Source organism: Pinus tabuliformis, chromosome 1_2, assembly GCF_031772625.1.
Source record: "Pinus tabuliformis cultivar Carrire ecotype Pingquan chromosome 1_2, CPIR1, whole genome shotgun sequence".
NCBI lineage: Eukaryota > Viridiplantae > Streptophyta > Pinopsida > Pinales > Pinaceae > Pinus > Pinus tabuliformis.
In genome coordinates this window covers 1,239,850,501-1,239,869,442 of record NC_142298.1, presented here as the reverse complement: position 1 = coordinate 1,239,869,442, position 18,942 = coordinate 1,239,850,501, and the positions used below count along the sequence as shown (strand labels likewise).

General features: G+C 40.6%; 1 protein-coding gene and 1 pseudogene across 1 annotated transcript in view; both read left to right on the top strand.

Moving 5' to 3' along the window:
* Nucleotides 1–18,942, top strand: part of LOC149210727 (DEAD-box ATP-dependent RNA helicase 38-like) — a 281,534-nt gene that overhangs the window by 65,137 nt on the left and 197,455 nt on the right. The window lies entirely within an intron of this gene.
* LOC149210728 (3-phosphoinositide-dependent protein kinase 2-like) overlaps nt 6,549–18,942 on the top strand; it is a 28,363-nt pseudogene continuing 15,969 nt past the window's right edge.

Sequence of the window (18,942 nt, the reverse complement as noted above, 5' to 3'; positions counted from 1 at the left end):
TTGATCTTGATGAAGCAATGAACTACCCATAATTAAAGGGGAAATCATCATTATTACATGATAATCATTGAAGCTTGTTAAAAAATCCAATCAAATCAAGAAAAAGAGTAATTAAAGGGTTTTGGAAAAACAAAGGCAGGGAATGTAACTCAAGCAGCTAAGCGCTACCTCTACAAAGGTGCTCATGGAAGATGGTCTTACATAACCTTCTATGAGACTATGAGACCTTTCATGAAGTAAACCCTAAGCCATAACACCTATCATTTACACCTATTATTTGAAAGGGTTAGCCAAGGAATTGTTCCTCCCCTTTAGATTGGAAGCACCTAATTGTTAAATTTATGTTAAACACAACTCTAGTAAATTATTAACCTACCAGAAGCAAGATCTATTGAATAACTTACACAACTAGGTTCTCAACTTAGTTAGCGAAAGCAAAAGATAAATAACCGATCTCATAAAATGATGTGCAAATTTTGCCGAACAAAATTTTTCTTTAATAATACAAACTTGCGTGGGCTCTTGTCTAGGGATAATGGCTCAACTGAGAAAATACACAATACAAATGAACCTGGATTCAATCTAGCATCTGTGCCCTAGATCGATGCTTGATATATCAGGGAGCAATTCAGCTCTTGGATTCGTTTTTGTGACACTTGATATCATTCATCCCTTGGATATATAATTTCTCTCTTATGTGCTATGGACTAGTTGAGCGACTTTTCATGGGCATACTTGTCATGTGAAGTGATCTCTTTACATGGATGATTATGGTGAATGTTGGATGATTGTATGGTGAAGTAAGTTGGTTTAATTGTTTTTTCTTGGTTTCATGTTTTGTTGGATGGATGTTTCATGTGTTAAGCTAGTTTGCTTTATGTTTGATGCATGATTCTTGTTAAATTAACCTTCTTCCAAGTATTTGAGGAAGTAGCTATTTTGCTCCTTTCCTTCATCATTCTCGGAAATTGAGGACCTTGATATTAAACACTAGGGTAAGTTAGTTTACATGCCCTAGTTTGTTTGAATCTTGTTTCCACTATAAGGAAACCCTAAAATAATTTGATTCCTAGACTCCTGATGCCCTAGATTGAAAAGGCATTAGTCCATCTATCTTGTGGCAAACACCTAAAATATAAACATTGTTTTTCCTTTTATTTTATGTTAAATCAAGATTTATTCCTTGTTAAATGGAGTTAGAGGAGGAAGCGTTAAGCTAAATCTAGCAGGGGGACCCACAGGTGGGCAAAGGCACAGTTTACGCTTTATCTCATTATTTGGACTTGGGAAAATTTTAATTTTCCTATAGTCAAAAAGTGAAGTGATCTCATCCATCCATTGAGATCTAATCTCAGCCATTCCTGGAGATGGTGGGCCGACGTCTACTTTAAAGGAGGAAAAAGGGCATAGACTTTGGTCATTATGCACTAGACAACTTGTGTTCAAATCAACAGAGAAAAGGGTGTTCAGTTCAACGCATAGGGTTTTCAAATCAGCGCATCTAGGGCAAAAAGAGAGTCAAAGTTTCAAACAACCTGATTTTTTTCCCAACCAGTGCACACTTTGGTCAGGGTTGCATTCAGTTGCGTAGAGTGGCCATACGGGCTTGTACAATTCCGTATAGTGCGCATGCAGGCAAGTCAAGTAAGAGAGAAAGGCGTAGATCAATTGTGTTGAGGGATTTGCTGAGTTAAGGGAAGTTTTCCCTCTTTTTGTAATCATTTTTGAATATTCTATTGAGCATAATAAGAACACACAAGTTGGTAGGTTTTCCCCAGTTGGGGTTTCCTGGGTAAATTACTAGTGTATTGTTTTATTTTGTGCTTGTGTCTTCAAGTTGTTTTTTTGCTGCTATATTTAGTTAGGAAATTCAGTAATATTTGATGAACGAATTTTGAAAGTTTAGGTTCAACTCTTTCGTTTAAGAAATTTCATTAAATTAGTTGCTGGGTTTTAAAAGACTAACATGGTATCATAGCGATTCTTTGTTTGAAGACCAAAAAGCATGTTTATTTCCTCAGGAGCAACCCAAAGGTAGTGAAGGGTACAATTTATTAGAAAGACATGCACTAGGGTTTACCAGAATCAACGGTACAAAAGATTTTCTCCTAGCAAGCTCTGCGCTAGGGTTTCTGAGCAACACGAATAACAAAATGGCATATTTGGGGCTGATATTTGAGGATCTCCTTGATGGGGCCAAAATTTTTGTTCTTGTAGGGAGAGGATTGGTGTAGTGCTGGAGGAGTAAGGAGTTTGGGAGTTTGTGGGCAGTCCATTAGCCCAACCAATAGACCTTCAACAATTGGCCCAACATAACAAGAAGGACACAAAGGCCAAAAGAATAATCCTTGAAGAAGTCAAGGATCACATCATACCTTACCTATTTAGAAAGAAGACAACTCAGGCTATGTGGGCAACCATCTTAGGGTTGTACTCGGGTTTGAGTGAGGTTACGAAGTTGGTACTCAGAGATAAACTCAGAAATATTAAAATGACCAAGTCTGAGTCCATGGTCTCATATCTCACCAAATTCACCCAAGTGAGGGACGAGTTAGCTAGTGTTGAGGAGACAGTCTCAGACATAGACCTTGTGAGCATTTTGCACTATTGGGTTTTCCCAAGTCATGGGAAAACTTTTTTGATGCAATGAGTGGCAGAGAAAAGTTTCCAGATTAGGAGTGGCTATGGAGTGATTGCGTACAAGAGGAGATCTGGAAGTAGGCCAAATATGGGTCTTATGCCAAAACTGAAGAAGAGAAGAACTTTGTGCTAGTTGGAAACAGGGGCAAGACCAAGGGCAAGAGAAGTGTAGGAGGGGCTGAGTCCTAGTTCTAGAGGCAAGAAGAAGAAAGATCTCAGTAAGATAAAATGCTTCTCTTGCCATCAGTTCAGACATTACTCCACTAAGTGTCCAAACAACAAGAAGGGGTCTAAGAAGGACCATGTGGCAGCATCAACAAAGGTGGTGGAGTTCACTTCTCACTTTGAGAGGGAATTCTTGCTCATAGCTTGCGTGGCAAGCTTGGTGGCCAATAACATATGGTATATTGATAGTGGGGCATCTTGTCATATGACTGTGAACAAGGGATATTTCAACCAATTGATAGAGAAGGACATGCATGGCAGTTACCTAGTCTAGGGCGTGGGTACTGCCAAGTTTGATAGGGAGTCCAAGAACCCTCTCTACCTCAGATATATCCTCTATGTCCCAGGTTTGAAGAAAAACCTTGTTTCGGTCTCAACCTTGGAGAATAAGGTTATGAGGTTATCTTCAACAGAGGAAAGGCCTTTATTAAACCTTTGAACTCCGGAACAGTTAAGCAAATCAGAGTTAGAGTGAAAAATCTCTACAGGCTTCAGTTTGAGATAGCCGCAACCTTGAGCAACAAAGGAGTTAGTGAGCAAAGACCTTGGGGAGATTTAGCATAGGTGTATGGGTCACTTACACCATGGAGTGTTGAAGATTATGAGAGAGATTTCCACAGGACTGCTGCAACGCAGTGTTGAACAGCATGATGTGTGCAAGGGCTGAACACTTGGAAAGTATGCCAAGACATCCTTCCCCAACAAAGACAACAGGGCTAAGAGCATCTTAGAGCTGGTGCATTCGGATGTCTGTGGACCTTTTGCCTCTCCAACCCTTATGGGATGCAGATATTATGTCACCTTCATGGATGACTACTGGAGAAAGACTTAGATCTTCTTCATGAAGAAGAAAGATGAAGTCTTCTCGAAGTTTGTGGAGTTCAAAGCCTTGGTGGAGACCAGACAGGTAAAAAGATCAAGGCACTAAGGTCAGACAACGGTGGGGAGTACATCTCCAATGCCTTTAGGGACCAGACAACTCACCATGCCTTGTAACCCTCAGCTGAGCGGTGGCTGAGCACAAGAATCAGGGCATTGTTGGAGCGACTAAGACCATGTTGCATGACCAAGGGCTACCAATGTTTCTTTAGGCTGAGGCCTGCAACACTACAGTCTTTTTGCAGAACAGAAGCCCACACAGGGTGCTAGGCAGAGTCACACCAGGGGAAACTTTCATAGGCAAGAAGCCTGATGTGTCCTATTTTTGGATTTTTGGTAGTCTTGTTTACTAACATGTACCTTCTGATAATCCGAAGAAGCTAGAACCCACGACAAAGAAGGGCATTTTTGTGGGCTACAACAAGACCTCTAAGGCATGCTGGATGTACGTCCCAGTGTTCAGGAAGACAGTGATCAGGCATGACGTGAAGTTCGAGGATGAAAGGGCTCTCAAGAAGTCTTTAGAGCGTGAGCAAGGTGCAACACAGGAGGAGGAGAAACAGGCTCAACCAACCCCTCAAACTTCATCACAACCAGTCATTAGGTAGGCCGAGCAACATGCAGATGAGGAGAAAGCACAGGAGCAGGTGAGAGTAGAGCAAGTGGGTTAATTTGGCAACTCAGTGACAAAATCCAGTCATTGGACTAGATTCCTCTTTCTGAGATGACTGAAATTGACCTTTGAAGCACCGAATTTGGATAAGGAAAAATGTATTTATGAAGTCAAGCCCACATGTACAAAAATTGTCAAGGTTGACCTAAGGACACATTGCCCCTCCTCCAACACATATAAATATAAGGTGACCTCAAGCTCATTTGGACATCATATCACATCATCTCATCTTCTCTCTCTCAATTTGATTGGTTTGTACAGGTCTGAGGAAACTCTTTTTCACATGTGTGGGCAAGAACGAGGACGAATTTTGGGTGGCTGAAAATCTCAGCGAATTTGCACTTTTGACCATCGTTGACCAAGCGTTATTTGGCATCATTTTGGTTCGATTTTTCTAGGGTTTGTCTCACTAGGACACATCTTTTGGCACAAAAACCAAGGAATTTGGTGCTGTTTGACTTGGGTTGACCATAGGAAATATTACAGACTTTGACAACAAAAGTTTCTCTCACTTCACCGAGTTTGACTTCATCAATTGACATGCTTTGATTGGGAAAATTTCAATTTCTTGAGGTTGAGTTGATTGGCACAAAAATTGAGGTGATCTGGGTTGTTTGATTGGCGTTGATTTTAGGGTTGACAACAAGGATTAATTGTAGAATTTCTCTCTTTTGACCGAGTATTGAAGATTGTTTTGGGATGACTTTGACCAATGCTTGGGGCCGCATTTATTGCTGATTTGACCACACTAATTGAAAGGGTTGACCGTTGACTTTGTGGACTATTAGGGCACATTTTCACTGTGGTTGACTTGGACAAATTTGCAGATTTATGACAGTTGACCAAATTTGACTATTTCATCATTGGCATATTGGTTGGTTGATTTGTTCGACAAGTCAAGGCTTTGATTTTGACTTTTATTATTGAATTTGGCTCATTGTACTCTTTGCTGAACATTTGAAGACAATCTAATAGAAGAAGAATTTAAAAGGGTTTTCCCCCTTGTGGGGTTTTTCCCTAGTCTTTGACTAATTTGGTGTCCCCTGTTGATGCTCTTGATTGTCTCTTTTTGTCTTTGCATTTACTGTTCAATCTTCAGTTACTGTTGATTATTGGAAGAATTAATTGTTATTGAAAATATTGCTAACTTGAATTGGGCTAAAGTAATTGATATAGCATAGAGCAGTGGAAAATTAACATTGTATCAGAGCTAAGGTGAAGGACAAGCCCAAAAGAGACAAGAGCTAGAGCAATCATCTTTGGAAAAGTTGAAGGAATCTTTCTGAACAGGTCAAGATGACTACCTCATACTTAAAGGAAACTGAGAAGTTGGGAGACTCATCAAATTTTGCTGCTTGGAAGATAAGGTTGGAAATCATGTCAGATGACAATGATGTCTTAGAGTACACACAAGAAAAAGTTCCCGAACCCCCGGAAAGTGCTACCGCTGCTGTGAAGAACAAGTACAAGAAATGTGAGTTAAAAGCAAAGAAAATTATTGTTGATGGTTTGCAAGATCATTTACTTTTTTATGTTGGAAATTCGAAGAAATCTAAGGATATGTATGATAAGCTATTCGACATGTATGGGGTCAACAATTTGAGTGAAATCATCTCCTTGAAAGATCAACTCAAAGATATGAAAATGAATAAATCGGAATCTGTGCAATCTTATATCATGAGGATATCTCGTCTTAGAGATCAATTGCAGAGAGTTGGGGAAATTGTACTTGACAGGGAGTTGGTGCTGGTAACCCTTAAAGATCTCCCTCCTATCTGGGAAACTTTCATTACCACCATAAGCTATAACAATAGTTTCCCGTCATTTGATGAACTAGTTGGAAAATGCACTCAAGAAGAATCCAGGATGATTTCAAGAGGAAGATTTCAAAAGCATGAAGAAGGAGAGCCTGCTGAATTTGTTACTCAAGACAAGAAGAAAAAGGGAAAAGGAAAACCATCTAGTTCAAATAGGCCTTCTCCCAAGTCAGATGACTCTAATGGAAGATTAAGGGATATTGAATGCTACAATTGTCACAAGCGTGGTCGCCATGCCTGAGACTATCCGAGAAACAGAGATGCTCCAAGATCCGACCGAAGCTACAACATTAGGTACAATGATAGGAGAAGTAATGGTGATAAAAGAAGAAGAGATGCTAGAAGAAGAGGAGATGATAAAAGAAGAAGGGAAGATAGAAGGAGAAGAGATGCTTCAGATGATTGTGAAGAAAGTCCTCGTCCTCAAAAGAAGTCAAGAAACTTTTGGTATGAAAGTAATGTAGCTACTCGTCAATGTAAATAGATTCTTATTTCAGTTCTTTCTGGTTCTTCTCCTCCGGATTCGTATAATAGCCGGCTGGTAGATAGTGAGGCTTCTAGGCACCTCTTCGGGTATAAAGAAATCCTCTCAAATCTGGTTGAAAGGGAGACGAGTTTGAAGATTATTCTTGGGGACAACACTACATATCTAATGAAGGGATTTGGTATTGTCAAATTTGATTTGGACTATGGAGAATCTATTATTTGAAAATTATTCTTGGGGACAACACTACATATCCAATGAAGGGCTTTGGTATTGTCAAATTTGATTTGGACTATGGAGAATCTATTATTCTTCATGAAGTGATGTATGTTCCAGAACTAAAGAAGAACCTGATATCTATTTCTGCCTTGGAAGACAAAAGAATGAGAGTAGCCTTCATCAATGGAAAGGTCCTCTCTTGGCCGAAGAAATCCTAAATGAGAGATGATTTTATATTGGGATCTAGAGTTGAAGGACTCTATAGAGTCAAGGGAAAACCTCTTCTAACAATGGTCCACCACACTAATTATCGAAGTGAGCTATGGCACCAAAGTAAAAAGAAGTCAAGGGGACCATTACCCTCTAGCTGGATCAAGACTGATGATAATCTCGAACAGAATGGAGTTGTTGCGAATGAATGGGTTTGGAAGGATGCTATGGCTGAAGAATGGATTATGAAGAATGATGTATGGGATGTTTTTCCGAGACCTCAAGGAAAGTCTAATGCAACTTCAAAATGGCTATATAAGATAAAGCATGAAGCAGATGGAAGCATTGAAAAGTACAAGGAAGAAGTATGTGTTGAGAAACCTCAGGGGTTTGAAGTACAAGACAAGAAGACACGTTTGCAGATTGAAGAAAGCATTATGTGGTTTGAAGCAAGCTCCCCGAGCCTGGTATGCCCGAATTGACAGTTACCTGGTGAAGCTTGAATTCACAAGAAGCAATGTCGATCTAAACCTCTACTTCAAATTGGTCCAAGGTATGACTTTGATTTTGGTTTTATATATTGACGATCTATTCTTGACAGGTAGTGAGCCTCTGATGATTGAGTGTGAATTCAAGATGAAAGATCTTGGTCTGAGATACACTTCCAGAGATATGAGACTGCATGGATACACTGATGATGATTGGGATGGAAACGTTAATGATAGGAAGAGCACATTTGGGTGTTGCTTGGGATCTACGATGATATCATGGATAAGCAGGAAACAAAAGTCTATTGCTTTAAACACGACCAAGGCAGGATACGTTGTTAGCTTGGAAGAGTTGTTTGAGCAGGTCCTAGATATGACAATGATATATTGCGACAACGAGTGGAATCCGATTGGCAGAGAATCCTGTGTTTAATGACAAATTCGAGCACATTGAGATCATATATCACTACATATGTGATATGGTACAAAGAGGAAATGTGAGACTCCATCATACTTCTATTGATGAGAAAATTGCAGACATAAAGCAGCTTGGTCTGATGGATGTGACTCTCCCGGGTAAGGGTCCGGGCTGATTGAGGACACTGAGCTATACTCTCCCCCCTTGTTTGACTTCTCAGGGTGAGGGTCCTCTGGGTTTGATAGAGTATACTCCAGTTGGCATCTGTTTTTTCTACCCATCTGGCTAATGGGTGCTGGCTGCTTGAGTTAGGCATGATCCTTACCACTTGTGGTAAGTGGCATCCCATTCAAGCTAGAGATGCAGGTGTTCTACCATTGACTCTTGAGGGTAAAGTTGGGAAGATGAACAGATAATAGGATAGGTGCGATCCTTACCATTTATGGTAAGTGGTATCCTTCTTATTATCGCCAGGCAGTGGGATAGGCGCGATCCATACCTCATAAGGTAAGTGGCATCCCTCCTATTTTTTGTACGTCTCTCTAGTTGTAGCATTGGCTCCTTGCTGATAGAGATTCCTAGGTAGTAGCATGGTCTCCCCGCTGGCAGATGATTCCCTGGTAGTAGCATTGGGCTCCCTACTGGCAGATAATTCTCCGCTAGTAACATTGGCTCCCCATGGGCAGTTATTTCGGGTGGTAGTAGTGACTCCCCAATGGATAGAGGGTGGTAGCTAAAGCTCCCCTAGATTCTTCTTCTTTAGATTTAAGAATGAATGATTCAACAAATAGAGTTGAGTAGAGATGAGACATGACAAGACACTTGTGATGATCACATGATGTAGTTGGAATTTCTCCCTAGCTGAGAGGGAGTGTTAATTTGGCAGCTCAGTGACAAATTCCAACCATTGGACTAGACTTCTCTTTCCGAGAGCACCAAAATTGACATTTGAAGCACTGAATTTGGATAAGGAAAAATTTATTTTTGAAGTCAAGCCCATAGGTACAAAAGTTGTCAAGGTCGACCTAAGGACATATTGCCCCTCCTCCAACGCATATAAATACAAGTGACTTCAATCTCATTTGGACATCATATCACATCATCTCATCTTCTCTCTCTCAATCTGATTGGTTCGTACATGTCTGAGGCAACTCTTTTCCACACGTGTGGGCAAGGAGGATGAATTTTAGGGGGCCGAAAATGGCAGCGAATCTGTGCTTTGACCAGTGTTGACCAAAGTTTATTTGGCATCATTTTGGTTCGATTTTTCTAGGATATCTCTATCTCACTAGGCCGCATATTTTGGCACAAAAACCAAGGATTTTGGAGCTATTTGACTTGGGTTGACCGCATGAAAAATTGCAGACTTTTATAGTAGAAGTTTCTCTCTCATTTGACCAAGTTTGACTTCATCATTTGACATGCTTTGACTGGGAAAATTATGATTTCTCGAGGCTGAGTTGACTAGCACAAAAACCGAGGTGATCTGGGTTGTTTGACTGGCATTCACTTCAGGGTTGACTGCAAGGATTGATTGTAGAATTTCTCTCTTTTGACCTAGTATTCAACACTGTTTTGGGTTGAATTTGACCAACACTAGCTGCATTTATTATTGATTTGACCGAGCTGATTGAAAGGGTTGACCATTGACTTTGTGGACTAGTTAGGGTACACTTTAACTGCTGTTGACTTGGACATAATTGTAGATTTATGATAGTTGTCCAGATTTGACTACTTCATCATTGGCATATTGGTTGGTTGATTTGTTAGATAAGTCAAGGCTTTGAATTTGAATTTTATTATTGAATTTGGTTCATTGTACTCTCTATTGAGCGTTTGAAGACAATCTAATAGAAGTAGAATTTCGAAGGGTTTCCCCCTTGTGGGGTTTTTCCCAGGTCTTTGTCCAATTTGGTGTCTCTGGTTGATGCTCTTGATTGTCTCTTATTGTCATTTCGTTTACTGTTCTATCTTCAATTATTGTTGATTATTGGAAGAATTAATCGTTATTGAAAATATTGATAAATTAAATTGGGCTAAAGTAATTGATATAGAATAGAGTAGTGGAAAATTAACAAGTGGAGCCCATTCAGCCAATGACTTCCAACACAAGGAGAGGATGAGCTAAGTGGGCAGATCAGTTGATCATGATTTAGGAGGCTCAAGAGAGAATTGGAGCCCCCAACTCCACATTCAGACAAAGTAAAAGATAGTCTCGGAGCCTTCTTACTACAAGGAGGTAGCCTCACAGCAGGTATGGCGAGATGCCATGGTTTAGGATTATTCCTCCATCATGATGAACGACGTTTGGGAGATAGTGCCAATACTAGTTTGCAAATCAGTGGTGGGTTCACGTTGGGTGTATAAGATCAAGCACACAACTAATGGGAGTGTGGAAAAGTGCAAGGTTAGATTTGTGGCCAAAGGGTTCTCTCAGGTCGAGGGGATAAACTACGATGAGATATTTGCACCTGTGGCTAGGTACGCGTCCATTAGGATCATATTGGTGATTGCATTGCAGTGGGGGTGGAAGATCCACCAAATAGACGTGAAGACTGCCTTCCTTAACAGAGTTGTTTAGGAAGAGATATGTGTCAAGCACCCTGAGGGGTTTGAGACTTTCAAAAGAGACACGTGTGTTTGCAGGCTGAAGAGAGCTCTTTATGGGCTCAAGCAGGTGCCGAGGGCTTGGTATGCTGGGATAGACAACTACCTTCTTCGTTTGGGCTTCACCATGAGTGAAGCTTGTTGATTTGGGGTAGCATCGGATGTGCTCTAGCCATGAAAATTGGTGGGGAGGCTAAAGCATATGAGATCTCCAAGACCCAGAAATGGTTTGGACAACTTGTACTCGGTTTGGGAGATATTAAAATAATTAATATTATTAATGGAGTTCCTAAGTTTAAACTTAGGAAAAATAAAATATTAATGGGTATTAATATAAAACTGGGTTAGAAGGGTCCAAAAGTCATGGATCAAACCAAATCTATCTTAGCCGTTGATTAGAGATTTAATCTCGGCTGTTGATGGACTGCTGAGAAAAGTATAAGAATAGGCTTGAGGGTCAGTTGGGGAATACACTAGAGTGATCGATCAGTCATTCATTTTGCTAGAGCGGGGTTGCTAAGCAAAGTTGAATCAGTGATCAGCAGCGAGGGGCAGTGAGTACGAGGCAGAGAGGCAAGGACAATATTGGGAGACCAACACAGAAGCAGAGAGAGCTAGAGCAGCAGTCAGTCCAGGCTACGCAAAGCTCATCAGAGGGCAGATGGAGTGACGTAGAGGCTCCCAGAGGCTGCGTAGTGCCTTAGAGGGCTGATGCAGAGTGTCCTAGGGCTGACGCAGAGGCCAGAAGGGCCAACGCTGAGCTTCAGTTTTGCCAGAGAGGGTTTCGTGGGACAGGTTTTCTGAATACCTGTTTCTGGATATAAAGGTATTGTTGCTGTGTATCTTTGTCGGTGAGCCGGTTAGGCACCCAGTTGTACTCAGAAAGTCTGCTTAATAATATAACACTCAGAATAGCTACACCAGTTTTCCCGCATTGGGTTTTTCCAGGGACATTTGTCCAAAAATAACGGTGTCACTTGTGTGCTTGTTTTCTTTCAATTGATGATTTGTAGATGTTGTGACTGAATTGTGTTTATTTCGGTATTTAAATGTATTAAATAACTTGTTCGAATTTAAACAAGTAAAAGAAATAAACTAGCAAAATACAGATTAATTTTCTAACTGATAGACTTAGAAAATTCAACAAAGCTGACCCTAACTTGTATTATATTGTGGTTGGGGGTCAACCTTACATTCTTGTGTTATATGTTGATGATTTGATATTGACAAGAGACGAGAAGCTCATCAATGACTACAAAAGAGATCTTGCAGAGGAGTTTGAGATGAGGGATATAGGGTTCATGTAGTATTTCCTTGGGCTGGAGGTATGGCGGGGTGATGGGGAGATCTTCTTGGGACAGGGAAGGTACACGAAAAAGATTCTCAAGAGGTTCCACACGCAGGAGTTCAGGGCCATGAGCATGCCTCTAGTCACAAACTGGAGGAAGGTGGACGCTACCATAGCAGAGCAAGTTGATGCCATACTTTACAACCAACTTATTGGGTCGTTGATGTATCTAGTGAACACATGATCAAACATTTGCTTCACAGTCAACCAATTGAGCCAGTTCATGGTTGAGTCGACTAGAGTACAATGGGTTGCTGCCAAGCACGTGTTGAGGTATCTTAGAGGCACAACAGATTATGGGTTATTAACAACATCTTTCAGAAAATATCACATAAGATATATTCTTATAGACGTGTTTCAAACTAGCCAACGTGGTTCATCTTCAGGATAAGATGAGGAACCAGATCCGGGCAATGAAATAAATAGATGTAGAGAGCTGCTAACTAGTCGTTATCAAGTAACAACTAGTTTGACTAAGGGCAGAGAAAAGATTGGAATAAAAAAGGGTTAAGGTAAAGAAATAATTTAAAATTTTATTATAAAAATATTATAGTTATAATAATTAATTTATTTAACCCTTTATAAACCTAATAAATCTTAATTTGAAATCTTATTTCAATCCCCAAATCTTAACTAATAAAAATAAATTAATAGAGTCAATTAAAAATAATAGGAGGAGGATTAAAAAAAATAAAAATAAAAAAATTTAAATTTAATAAAAATATAAATAAATAAATAGTTAAAAAAAAATTATTTGGTGTGAGCCTTTAGGGCTTCATAGATGCAGATTGGGCAGGGGGGTCAACAGACATGAAGAACACTTCAGGTTGTACTTTCAATGTTGGGTCAACAACTGTTTCCTGGTTCAATAAGAAGCAAAGATTAGTGGCACTGAGCTTAGCTGCCAGCTTGCAAGGCCATATGGTTAAGGAAACTACTTGTTGGGTTGTTTAGTTACACGTTGGAGCCCACAATGATACACTGTGACTATCAGAGCTGCATCAAGCTCTCTGAAAATCCAGTGTTTCATGATTGCTCTAAGCACATCAAGATACGGTACCACCATAGTAGAGATTGTGTTCAGAGGGGTAAAGTCAGACTCTAGTATGTGCCTACAGAGGAGCAAACAACAAATATCCTGACTGAGGCATTGACAAGGGGCAAATTTGTGTACTTCAGAGATAAATTGGGTGTAGAGGTAGTGTTAAATGGAGTTAGAGGAGGAAAGGTTTAGCTAAATTTGAAGGTGCTCTTAGTTACGTTGAAGAATCTAGGGCCCTTAGAGTTAGAGTGATTCTTCTTAGCATGATGACAATTTGTGAAGTGCTTTTACAATTTATCTTAGCTTGATCTTCTTCTTATTATTAGTGTGTGTGTTTGCTTCATCAAACTGCTACCAAAACAAAGAGACAAGAACACAAGAAGTGGCATTCTGCTAGGGCCAAAACCTCTCCCTCTTGGAGAGGAAAAGCCACACATAATTCTTCTTATAGAGATTCTCATTGACGAACACCAAGACCATGACCCTTGACTAACTGAGCCACTCAAAGACCAAGACATCAATCCTCTTCTTCATATTGTTGAAATCATCATCATCACTGTGCTTTTTTTGAGGTTATCATCGTGTCTGCACCATCGAGGTCTTCACTGTTTTCACCATAGCTGCCCCTTTATTGAGATTATATCTTTGAGACAGAGTCACCATTGAGATCATCACTGTGCTTAAGGTTATGACCGTAGAGAGTAGCACCGAGATCCTTGTCTTTAGACTTATGTTGAGAAGGTGATCATTATAATAGTTATTATTTGAGATCACAAAGATATTGTTCAAAGACTTACCCTTATGCGAAGAGACATAGTTCTGTACCCATCCAAGTTCCAACACTTTGAATTTAATTGAGATCTCAGAGTGGAATGCGAAGGTATTACTGTACCTTGTCACCGAAATCCTGTTCCATATTATCCCATCCGAGAATATACTTCTTCTTTGTATGCAGAGTTGCAGACTTAGTTCTTATCCGAGTTGCTTCAGAGGAATGCGAGATCTTGTTCCTCCTATATGCGGTGACCCTAGGTGGGTATATATAGTGGTCATGCCTCCATAATGAGCCGACATAACCAAGTGATCCGTTGTGTCCTTTTAGCTAGCCGACATGTCTTCATTTTGAGTTATTTTCAGTGTTCCACGGGGTCGAGTTTCCTAGCTCCCTTGCGCTTCGGGGACTTGGGGACGAGAGGGGGACGTTTCCCTAAGCTCCCAAAAAACAGGGTACACGAGGAAACTTGAAAGGGGTCGTTTCTTCCATTTTTGGGGTCGTTTCCTCCAATTGGGGTCATTTCCTAGGCAAAAGGGGTCTTAAGGTGTCTTGATGGGTCGTTTCCCTAGAAAAAAATCACAATTTTTTTTATGAAACAAAAAAATTGTAATTTTTAATATTTGTTGACTGACTGGGAAGGGTTTACGTTATGTGCATTTCACATTTCATTTTCTGTTTGCTTCTTCATTGAACTGAACTTTGTTGCCATCGCCAAGCGGCCTTTCCTGGTCTACGTTATGTGCATTTCACATTTCATTTTTTTTTGCTCCTTTGTTGAATTGAACACTGTTGCCATCGCCAAGCAGCCTTCTTTCTGCTCCTTTGTTGAATGGGACGTTGCCGCTAATGTATCAGTCTTGACTTTTAATGTTTAAAACTTTAAACATTTAAAATTTTATAATTTATTTTCATTGTGCATTGTTAGTAAGTTAGTAGACTAGTAGTTAGATTGTACAGTTACAAACTTGTATGATGTATGATTATAATTTATATGATAATGATATCAATGATCATGCTTTTCGTTTTAAATTTGTTTCAGTTATATGATTCATCGATTTATATTTTATATTTATAAGTTTTTAAGACCCCGACGTCCCCCCACGTTTCCTAAAAAATGGTGGGGAGCTTTTGCATAGGCTGCTCCTGCGTATCCCCGCTCCCTCGCCTCCTCGTCCCAGAAACTTGGTGGAACATTGGGAAATACCGACCATAGCTACCCCAAAAATCAACATTCTTAGCTAGGGAGGTACCCTAAATATCAACACTCTTAGCTAGGGAGGTATTCACCTTGACTTCTTTAGATGTCCACTTTGTTAAAAAAATCTCCTCTCTAAAAAAAGATTGAATGAGCTTGCTATGTTAATGCATCTATCCACTTCATGTGGAAAGCATCCTGCATCAACATCATGCTCAACAAGTCATCACTTGGAGCAAGGTCACCAATTATCCAAGTCTTCACTTGGAACTTGGCCAATACCTCTCATCTATGGTGAAACCCTAGGCCAATAACCATTCATCCATGCCATTTGAATGGTAAAAACACTCCCTCTACCCACTAGCCAAGCAACTCTTGGCAAAATGGTCAGAACCTTCTGTCCGAGGGAGCACTCTGGGCCTTGATGCACTATGGGCCATTCTTCCTAGCCACATTACATGGCCCTTGGTCAATACCCTGGCCTCTCAATATCTTGACCTAGGGAGAACGTCTACCCCTTGATGCTACAACATCAACACTCCCTCTAATTGAGAGAAGCATTCTCAACTACTTTAAGCTTGTCCTTGAAGTCTACAAACTCCACCCTCGGACAAAGGCTTTGTGAAGGAAAATGCACCAACCATAAAGAGAGATAAGCTAGCTATCGAATCGGAAAGGAAAAAGAAGGAAGATTGCAATCTAGCATTGATCGTTGAAGCCAAAGAAGATAAATGGTACATAGACAATGGATGCTCAATACATATGACAAGAGATAAAAACAAATTTGTCGGCCTAAAAAGAAAAAGCAACAGTGTTGCGTTCAGAGATAACTTCTCCGTCAAGATACTTGGAAAAGGTGTAGTAAATCTTGGAAGTGAAAATGTCAAAGCAACAAATGTTTTGTTGGTTGAGGATTTGAAGCACAATCTTCTCAATGTCGGCAAAATGTGTGATCAAGGGTGTAATCTCTTGTTTGATTCCCATAATTGCAAAATCAGAGAAGAAGACTCATTAAGATTGGTTGCAACAACTACAAGAAGCCCAAACAACATATACATATTAGACCAAGTAGAGCAAAAGAAAATTTCATCCAAGCAAAAGAGCTTCAGGAACAACAAAGAAGGCAGAAGTAGTGTTGAGTGCCATGTGTTTAGGGGGTGCAACCCAAAAGAAACCAAAACAAAAAAGTCACCCTTTGCCATTGATGTCAAAGGGGAGAGAAAAGGAAGTGGAGCATGGAGAAAAGGGTAGCATGAAGATAAGTGGAGCATGATGATAGGGGGAGCATGAGTGTTGAAATCAATGACAAAGGGGGAGATTATTGGAAGAAATTGCCACAGATGTCAAAGCGTGATTGGGCCATTGATGTGATGTACTTGATTGATGATATGGGTGCAAAGGTCAGTGAATGTGGATGGGAGACCACCCTAGATTGATAACCCTCATCAAGCCATTTGTTAATTATAGGTATGTTCTATGCTTAGAGCAATTTATTTCAATTTTCACAGTTAGCTCAATATCTTTACCGGATTAGCAATCACATCAGCATTAAAGTAAACTGTAGATAGAACATAAACATAAATCACAGAAGACAAGCCAAGACAAGAGGACCCAAGATGTGGTGCTAGCTAGGGACAAACCCCAATGCGGGGAAACCCCTGATCAATTCTTCTTATATTTTCTTCAATAGTTCAGCAGAGAGAGAGAGAGAGAGATAGTACATTTACAACAGAAGTCAACACTTAGACTTTCTAGATAAGAGAATAGATCATCTCTACATGAGATCAGTTGAAGACATGCTGCTTCAACTGATTCTCCAAGGTGACTCCTTCACCTATCATTGTGCAGCATCTCGTCATCATGTTGCACCTCACTGTGCTGCACTATGCTGCATTCATCACCATGTTGCTGGACCTCATGACCATGCTGTACACATCATCATGTTGCACCTTATGCTGCCACTGTTGTCCCATGTACCATACTGCACTTTGCTGAACCATGTACTAGCTGTCCCATTTAGACATGTTGTACCTTGCTGCTCTATGTAATAGTTGTTCCATCTAGACATAATGCACCTTGTTGCTCCATGTACTGGCTGTCCCATCTATTGTTTCATGTACTGCTGTCCATGTATTGCATCATGTACATGCTGTCCATGTATTGATCATGTACAGCTATATTGCTGTCTCATTTACCTGCTCCATCAAGCTTCATCACTGCTCCATGCATCACCATGCTTGCAGCGGTCCATGCTTTACCATGCTGCTGCTATCCATGCTTCACCAAGCTGCATTGCTGTCACATTGCTGCACTTACAACACACATTTCCATGTTGTCACCTACAACACACTTAGATTTCCATATTGTCACCTACAACACACATAGGCACCTATAGCACTTAGATTTACATGTTGTCACCTACAGCATACATAGGCACCTAAAGCACATAGATTTACATGTTGTCACCTACAACACACATAGGCACCTACACTTAGATTTTCATGTTGTCACCTACAACATACATAGGGATAGGCTTCCTTGTATTGTTGATAAGGGCTGCATATTGTAGATAAAATAGCGACTAGGTATCCTTGATTGGACTGCATATTAGGGCCTCCTTTACTTGCTGCTCGTTAGGCCTCCTTAGACTGCGGCTAGGGCACCTTTATTGGATTGCAGATTATCTCCTCCTTAACGCTGCTAGAGCTCTCCTTTCACTGTGGCCAAATCTCTCCCTTGCTTGTGGCTAAGACTCTCCCTTACCTGCAGCTAAGATAAGGCAAGATCTACCTCCTTTTAGGACTGTGTATAGGGCAGCACTAGCCCTTCCCTGACAGATGACTTGAGCTCCTAGATTTGACTGCGGCTAGGGCATCTCATCTCCATTAAGATAGCGTAGAACCCTTCTTGACTGCGTAGAGGTGTCTCCTCCTAGGATTGCGTAGAGCCTTCTTTGATTAACTGCATTAGGGCTTCTTCATTAGGGAAGCAGAGAGCCTTGCTCCATTAGGGCAACATTATCCCTTAGGATCGCTCCTCCTACTAAAACCCAAAGACAAGTAGAGAGGAAGAGATCCCAAGTGAGTGTGTAGACATGATTTGAAGGCCACTTCTATTTATACTAAAATGTTGATCACAAGTGGGGTTTATTTGGTTGTTGGCTGACCTTGACAAATTGTCCCATAACAACAAATAAATTCATATCTCCATGAATACTTATCGGAATTGAATGATCCTTAGATCAATCCTACACCTCTTGATGAGAGGGATCCAAGAAAAATATCAGCTGCCATTAATAAGATGACCCGCATGGAGTTTGGCCCTAGTTTCCAATTGTAACACTCCCTCTCAACTAGGGAGAACTCCATTCGCTAATCCATATGTCCAACTGTACTATCTCTTCCATTAGTGCCTTGCTCTGTTGAGCCTTGCTTTACTCTGCTCTGTTGAGCCTTGCTCTTCTCAGCTTTGCTCTGCTGAGCTCTGCTCTGTTGTGCTCTGCTGAGCCTTGTTTTGTTGAGCCTTGCTCTACTTTGCTGAGCCTTGCTCTGCTCTGCTCTGCTGAACCCTGAAGAAGAAGAATTGATCGAGAATATCTCATACCATTCTCTATTGACCCGAAGTCAGTTCCATATGAAGAGAGTGTGTCATACCACTCTTATTGACCCGAAGTCAGTTTCATTGATCCCAAATCAATATCACAAGAGAGTGTCTCAAACCACTCATACTAATCCCAGATCAATGTTGGTCATCCTAGCATAGGGAGTACAGTAGATACAACGATGCGTCCATCGATAGTACTACTATGGTCCCTAACCCCATTTCCCTGCTCATTGATCAGATGAGAGGTACTTCCCATGAGTCCCAAACTGCATGGGTAGGATGCCTCGACAAGAGAACTAATCATCCTATCCCAAAGTCG